At 36.8% G+C, this 8,607-nt stretch overlaps 1 long non-coding RNA gene across 1 annotated transcript; it reads right to left on the bottom strand.

Moving 5' to 3' along the window:
• Positions 1-5,040: 5,040 nt before the first annotated feature.
• Positions 5,041-6,172, bottom strand: LOC112181359. The gene is made up of 3 exons (XR_002928817.2): positions 6,010-6,172; positions 5,707-5,839; positions 5,041-5,101 (listed from the first exon to the last, which is right to left on the bottom strand). It is a non-coding gene; the product is annotated as an uncharacterized LOC112181359 (long non-coding RNA).
• Positions 6,173-8,607: the final 2,435 nt, after the last annotated feature.

The following is an 8,607-nucleotide window of genomic DNA, read 5'->3' as shown; positions in this document are numbered from 1 at the left end:
GTCACGTGTCGGCTATGGTGCTGATGGATCGATCATGGAACAACGAGGAGAATATCACCAGGAGATTGAAACCCTTCCACTATTCCCCATGCATGGTGAGGACATCTTGGGCAACATGAAGACTACTTCTGAGGGAGGTGGCGGTTATGGCGGTGGCTCTCACATTTCCCTTGAGCTCAGTCTCAACTCCTACAGAGATGCAGACATGGCTTAGTATTATTATTATATATATTTTTTAATTTTTTTTTTGTTTTTTTTTTTTTTGTAAATAGCTGAATTTAATAAGACTGAATGAATGCAATTTTTTTTTTTTAATATTTTTTTTATTTTTTTTATTTTTTATATAAAGGACTCAAAAATAAAAGACAAATATATATATAGGACTCAAAATGAAAGACAAAAATATAAATCTCTTCCCCCACACTTAAATATTGCATTATCCTCAATGTAATCAATTAAAAGCATGCAATGTAATAAGTAAGCATAGATAGAAGACATTTACGAAAACAAATCCTAAAATAAAAACTAAAGAGAAAAATTGAAAAATAAAAAGAAATAGGGAAAGAGAAAGCAAATCTGATTTGCATGGGTTGCCTCCCAAGTAGCGCTTGTATTTTACGTCTTGCAGCCAGACGGTACCTACATTAAATAAAGTTAGTAACTATAATTAACAAAGAAATACAAAATAAAAACAAGCATAACTATTAATTACAAACTACAAGTATAATTAACAAGTATATTGTACATAAGACACAAGTTAAGTATACAAGTGAGTATAAAACGTGAAAAGTATTTTTACAAGTATTAAAGTGTGAAACAACAAAATAATTTACACGTATAGAGTATTCACAAGTATTTCTTTTGTTATAAACATTATTGATATCGAATCAAATTCCAAGCGGTAAATCAAGTGAACGTGCGGCCCAAGTATAGTCGCCTAGACATAAACTCCCTTTCAAATCGTTTGGGCAACCTTACTGAAATGGCCAGGTGGGGAGGACGAACACGAGAGGAAAAATCCATTTTGGCATGAGCTACTCCCACATTGTGGTTTAGGCCCATTTGCAAGCACTTCTGGATTCAAAAACTCGTCATGAACGTTGTCCCCTTCCTAGACACCATTTCACATAGGCTTTCTTACTAAGATGAAAAAGTTCATAAGTGTGAAGACAGTTCAACAAGTGTTAATAAAGGCCGCCCTCAACCTTAAGGGACCTGAGCTAGGTACCTATAAGGGGTTTAGGCCAATATTAACAAAAGAGACTTCACCTATTCCTCTCAATTTACAACCTACAATTAAAATTCATGTTCAATAATATAAATAACATTTAAACTAAGTTTCAAACAATTTATATACAACAAATATATACAATAAATGACACAATATAGCAAGTGATTTTTCAATCCCCGGCAACGGCGCCAAAAATTGATGCGCTCAAAGCGAGCGCATAATTTAACCCTGAAATATCGTTAGTAGTATAAGCAAATAGGGATCGTTCTATTCCGGGGATTGAGGGTACACTTGTAATTGTGAAACAAATAAAGAAAAGTATTATTTACAAAAATAAAATAAAGAATATAAATATATACAATTGTATAAAAAATAAAGAATTAAAATAATAAAGTATTATTTACAAAAATAAAATAAAGAATAAATATATACAAGTAAACACAAATAAGGGGGGGGGTTTAAGAATTATAGAATTGAAAATTAAGATAAATAAAATAAAGAAAATGTAAAAACATATATACAAGGGTGGATCGCAAGGAACAAAGATCAAAACCACATCCATATGTAAGAAATCCAATTACAATTCCTATAGTTGATTTTAAATGTCATGAGAGAGGAGTTGATCATGTGAAACATTCGAAAGCAAATGATTTCCCAAATTTTACTTTTCAATGCTAATTAACCTAAGCGAAAGCACCTAGATTAATCCTATCAAACATGCAATCAAGCCCTAGAAAGCTAGTCAATCATGACATGTTCAACGCATTAGACATAGAGAAAGGCTATCAACTCAAGTGTACAACTTAGTATGGAAAAGTCCACCTAATTGCAATCCTCTTTAATTAAATTCGGTCTTTGCACAAAACCTTTACTACTTTGATTCAAGTTTACACAAAACGAAAAGTCGATTTCATGTTCTTAAACCTAGCACCAATTATATCAAAACCCTAAGTGTTTGCAACCACATAAGATTAAAATACAAAAGTTTTCTATCATGCAAATTTAATTAAACAAACCCACATAAGCAACATAAAAATCAACATATAGAAATCACAACTTTATCTCAAAACATATAAACGGGCTTTAAACTTTGCCCTTAACATTATTTGTTAACTAGAATTCATAGTTCTACAAATCTAAACAAAGAAAACCAAAAGAAATTACAAGGAAAAGATAGAATTACACCATGAAGAGAGTGGATGATGAAGAGCTTGAGACATTGATCTTGAATCTTTAAAGCAAGACTTCACTATCACGGCACAAGGTGGATGATGATGGCTAGGAGGCTTCATGGCTTCTTCTTCTCTTCTTCTCTTTGCTTAAAAATGCAGAAACTTAAAACTAGAGGATGGAGAGAAAAATGGAAAGGAAATGGAGAGGCAAAGAAGATGAGATGGATGAAGGAATTGGTGGGAAAATGAAAACTAAGGAAAATGGAGAGGAAATGGTGAGACAAGGAGATGAAATGGATGAAGGAATGTGTTTTAGAATGAGAGGAGAAGGTGTTTATATAGGGAAGAAAAAGAAGAGTGAAATGATGAGTGGAAGAAAAATAATGAAAGTGGAGTATGAAAGTGATTTGTAAAATATGGAAAAGAAAGAGAAATGATGAAATGAAAGCAAAGCATGAAGGTGCAGTAACATGGAAGTGATGATGATCTATTAAAGAGATTGTAGAAAAAATATATCCAAGGAAAAAGAGAAAAGCATCTAGCTTTCTTCATGTGGGTGGGAAACATGAATATGTGGTGTTGAGCTGTTTTCAGGTCAGTTTCTTCCCCTTTATTCCTTCAATTATTTCTCCAACAAGACTTCATTATATGCCTTTGACTTCTTCATATGAAATGTTCCACTATGAGTGTAGATCATTCTGACAAATTTTCAGAGCTTCAATCCATGTGGTTGGGCCGGAAATTCTGCTGGACCTCTTACAGGTCCAGTTTTCCGGTTTTGCTTCTGTAGAAAATTGGGCTGATTGTTTGAAGGCCTTCCACTCATATTTTTCTCTGGCACTCTTCATAAGAAATGATCCTTTGGGTGTCTAGAATGGATCTGGAAGGTTTCAGCTCATTTGAAGTTCATTTGGTCAGGCGGCCGCTCCTTCTTCCTTGCTTGGCTCTGATTCTCCTAGCCGGAGTAAGAAAATATTCAAGGTTGACTTTTTAGTGCATTTTCATTCTTCTCCATCATTTCTAGGTAATTATGGACCTAACGCTCATTTCACCTTCATTTACTCCAATGTACCTAAAAATAGAAATTGAGTTAAAAATCGATTCGTTAAAGAATTAACTAAGCAAAATGTGAGGAATTAACTATTAAAATATCACATTAAAATGCTCCTATCAAGCATACCCCACAAGCAGAGGGTCCTCCATGGCCTTGAGTAGTCGCCACCTTGTTCACAAGAAGGGTGAGTTTGCTCAATTGATCCGCAATGGCAGGACTAGTGCTCACCTCATTTACCCTACGAGTGGTTTGTCTCACACCCTCATACTGTTGGGAGTTTAGGGCACGATTTGCTATAAGTTCCTTCCCAACCGCAGGTGACTTATCCACAAAAGCTCCTCCAGCTGCAGCATCAAGCATTTGCCTTTCCAAGGGTAAGAGTCCTTCGTAGAAGCATGTAAGTAGGGTCTCATCCTTCATCTGATGTTGAGGGCATTGTGCAAGTAGGGAGTTGAGCCTCTCATAGTAAGCAGAATAGGACTCATCATGGGCTTGCTCAATTCCACTGAGCTTCTTCCTGAGTGTGATGACCTTTGAAGCTGGGAAGTATTTTTCCAAGAAGGCCTTCCTCATTGACAGGACCCGACCCAGGAATCACCCAATTACCTGGATACGAGCCTGCGGGGCCCACATTAAGTGAAATCCTACCGAAAATTCGGCAGAACCTCCCCTAAGTATGGGCTACCCAAAATTTCACAAACCTGGACATGATTTCAACTATATCTTCTACTCAACCTACGATATCAAATTTACAATCCAAGCACATATATTACATCCGAAAAGCTCAAATCCCAACATAATCCTCTGTAAGCAACAACAACCCAAACAACAACCTCCATCAAACTTCAAAGAAAAGGTTTATCAGAGCAACACTAAACTAAGCCGATATCATACAAGGTAGGTTAAGTAATAACCTACGGACAAAAACGGAAGCGCTGATTCCCAAGTTCTTGAGCCTGGACGCAATCTCTGCTAATCTGAAATCTGGGCATTTGAAAACGAAGGGCCCAGGGGAAGACATGTAAAATCTATTAGAGTGAGTGGACAAAACCGAAACTAGAATCAAAACAATTTATGGTATGCTTCCCCATTTCTCTTTTTAACAAAACCATCATGCAGCGATACTTCAGGAAAATTTCCAACTCAATCCTTTTTTCCAAGAAACTCATTTGATTACTAGGAAGGACTGCTTCCTAGGCATCTCATGCCATCGGGGAGGGACTGCCACCCGATGACGCATCGGAAGGGACTGCCAACCGGATAGGAGGCGGTGATTAGTTGGGACTGCCAACTAGCCACAGGTAGTAGACGGGACTGCCGACTAACTACTTCAAGTCATCTGGAAGGGACTGCCAACCAGGTGCGTCGGATGGGACTGCCAACCGAGCTGTAGTCTGGACGGGACTGCCGACCAGACTATTACCTAGAAGGGACTGCCAACTAGGTAAGATACGCATGCGCCAAACTGGCCTCCTTGTCAACTGCTTCCTTTTTAATCCTTTTCTTTCCATAAAATCACATTTCAAAACTTAATGCCATGCTGCATGAATTATTTAAATAAAAATAAAGGTCCACTCACAAGTGAGTCTCGCAGCTAACCCTGCTGCCTGCCTGTGTCCTCCTCGCTCGAGGGCTCAGTACGTCCTGTCACAATTGCATAGGATATAATTAACCATAATAATGAAATACTCTCAAAACAACCAATTCCCCTTGGAATAAGCGTCTATTAATCACAAATTTACAATCTCAATGCCCTCTAACTCATAACCACTCAATCGATTCCTTAACCATTCAATGACTTCACTTAATCTAAACCTTCACAAGGGCCGTTCGATAACTAAATCAATTTAATCTCACTTCCTTCATCACAAAAATACCACCAATTATCATAAAAATCCTTTCCAAACATTTCCACATTCAATCTTAATTTTCCCCATTTCCACTCACAATTCCATCTCTAAAATTTAACTCCTCTCTAAATTTTCTTTTCCAAAACACAATCTCCATTCCAAACTCCTCCACAAAATAGAACAATTTCACAATAACATTGATAGTAAATTATCAAGAGATTCACCCATAAAATTTATAATCCATACTATCCAAAATAACAATAACTACACCAAAATTCCAAAAAAAAACTCAAACCAAACAATCCTCAAGTTTAACACAAAACATCAAAGGTGGAATCCAATTCCAGTCAACCTATTTAGCTCAAAATTATCTCCACAACACCCCCAACAATTCTATACCTGCAATCACATCCAAAACAAGCAGAAAAAGCTGGAAATTCCAAACCCAAACTCAAGAACTCGGATGGAACTGTTCACGCTACTGTTCACGTCCCCAAACACCTTCAATTCTTCCTCCACAGCCCAAAACAAGCTGCAACAAGGTTAGGAACTCGTTCAGTAACTCACCAACAACCAAAACCCAAAGAAATTCGACCGGAAATCGCCGGAAAACCGAGATGGGAGCCAAACTCCGGTTTTCCCCTTTTCTGCAAATTCTCTTCAAAACTCAAAAACTAATGATACCCATGGTGAAAAACTTACATAGCTAGAAGGAGAAGGAAGAGAGGATCACGCCGTGCCCAACGATGCGTCTTGGGGTGGCCGGACGGCGACGAATTCGCCGGAGAAGGGAAGAGCAGCGACGGAAGAAGAAAAAAGAAAATGGGAGGGGGGTGACTCGGGTTCTACCCGTGTTCTCTCTCTTTCCTTTTAATTTTTTTCTGATTCTTTCCCTTTCTCTCTCTCCCATCTGATTTTTAACCCCTCCTTACCACATATAGTACCTCACAAAAAAAGAAAATCAAGCCAAAAATAGAAATTTCTATTTTTGGTCATAACTTTTCCGATATAAATCCAATTTAAACAAACTACGTGTCCACGAACTCGATTTTGAGTATTCTACGACAATCTCAAATAAATTTCCTATTTTACCGGACTAAAGAAAAAGTAATTTCTCGGTCAACCACGGTAAAAAGTAACTAGTAGGTACGGGGCATTACACTCATTGTTTCCCATGATGTAATACGTCCAGCAGGAATCTCATATAGCCAATCTTTGGCTCTGTCAGCTAAGGAGAATGGAAATGCCTTCATCTTCAGAATGTTTTCATCAGCTCCTTGTGGTTGCATGTTTGTACAAACAGACTGAAATTCTCTGATATGCTTGTTAGCATCCTCCATATTAAGGCCATGAAAAATAGGGAGCTTGTGCAACAATCCACTCTTAAGCTCAAACTCTGCTTGTCTTCCAGCTGCAGGGGCAGGGTATACTATGCCTGTAGGGGGTCCTCCTTCAACAGTTGCGGTGGAGAGTTCCCTAATAGATGCCATTCTTTCTTCCTTGACTTCTTCAGGTGGTGGTGAAGGTGGTGGTGTAGAGTTGGACGAAACCACAGGTGAAGGTGAACGTGAAGGAGGAGATGGAGATGGTGTAGGTGATGTAGACTCCTCAGAAAAGTAGGTCCTCTTCCCTTGCTCGTTAAATGTGTACTCTCTGTATGTTGAAGGAGAAGGACTTGTGAACTCAAGGAGTGAAGGACCCTTCAAACGAGCGAGCCTTGCTTCAATTTCCTTTATTTTGGAGGGTCCAAAAGGCTCGGTCATTCATAGGAATCCTGAACATCATTAAAATTTCAAGAAATTAGTAAAGTATAGAATAAGTTAATTACAAATTAGTGATTTATACATCAACTTTACTATTCACGAGTCACTATTGACGCGCCTTTGGGAAGCGCGCAATTTAACCCTGAAATGTCGTTAGTAGTATAAGTAAGTAGGGATCGTTCTATCCGGGGATTGAGGGTACACTTGTAATTGTGAAACAAATAAAGAAAAGTATTATTTACAAAAATAAAATAAAGAATATAAATATATACAATTGTATAAACAAATAAAGAATTAAAATAATAAAGTATTGTTTACAAAAATAAAATAAAGAATAAATATATACAAGTAAACACAAATAAGGGAGGGGGTTTAAGAATTATAGAATTGAAAATTAAGATAAATAAAATAAAGAAAATGTAAAAACATATATACAAGGGTGGATCGCAAGGAACAAAGATCAAAACCACATCCATATGTAAGAAATCCAATTACAATTCCTATAGTTGATTTTAAATGTCATGAGAGAGGAGTTGATCATGTGAAACATTCGAAAGCAAATGATTTCCCATATTTTACTTTTCAATGCTAATTAACCTAAGCGAAAGCACCTAGATTAATCCTATCAAACATGCAATCAAGCCCTAGAAAGCTAGTCAATCATGTCATGTTCAACGCATTAGACATAGAGAAAGGCTATCAACTCAAGTGTACAACTTAGTATGGAAAAGTCCACCTAATTGCAATCCTCGTTAATTAAATTCGGTCTTTGCACAAAACCTTTACTACTTTGATTCAAGTTTACACAAAACGAAAAGTCGATTTCATGTTCTTAAACCTAGCACCAATTATATCAAAACCCTAAGTGTTTGCAACCACATAAGATTAAAATACAAAAGTTTTCTATCATGCAAATTTAATTAAACAAACCCACATAAGCAACATAAAAATCAACATATAGAAATCACAACTTTATCTCAAAACATATAAACGGGCTTTAAACTTTGCCCTTAACATTATTTGTTAACTAGAATTCATAGTTCTACAAATCTAAACAAAGAAAACCAAAAGAAATTACAAGGAAAAAGATAGAATTACACCATGAAGGGAGTGGATGATGAAGAGCTTGAGACGTTGATCTTGAATCTTTAAAGCAAGACTTCACTATCACGGCACAAGGTGGATGATGACGGCTAGGAGGCTTCATGGCTTCTTCTTCTTCTCTTTACTTGAAAATGCAAAACTAAGAACTAGAGAATGGAAAAGGAAAATGGAAAGGAAATGGAGAGACAAAGAAGATGAGATGGATGAAGGAATTTGTGGGAAAATGAAAACTAAGGAAAATGGAGAGGAAATGGTGAGACAAGGAGATGAAATGGATGAAGGAATTTGTGGGAAAATGAAAACTAAGGAAAATGGAGAGGAAATGGTGAGACAAGGAGATGAAATGGATGAAGGAATGTGTTTTAGAATGAGAGGAGAAGGTGTTTATATAGGGAAGAAAAAGAAGAGTGAAATGATGAGTGGAAGAAAAATA

The sequence above is a fragment of the Rosa chinensis genome, unplaced genomic scaffold, assembly GCF_002994745.2.
Source record: "Rosa chinensis cultivar Old Blush unplaced genomic scaffold, RchiOBHm-V2 RchiOBHmChr0c31, whole genome shotgun sequence".
NCBI lineage: Eukaryota > Viridiplantae > Streptophyta > Magnoliopsida > Rosales > Rosaceae > Rosa > Rosa chinensis.
This window is presented reverse-complemented; position numbering and strand designations above follow the sequence as displayed.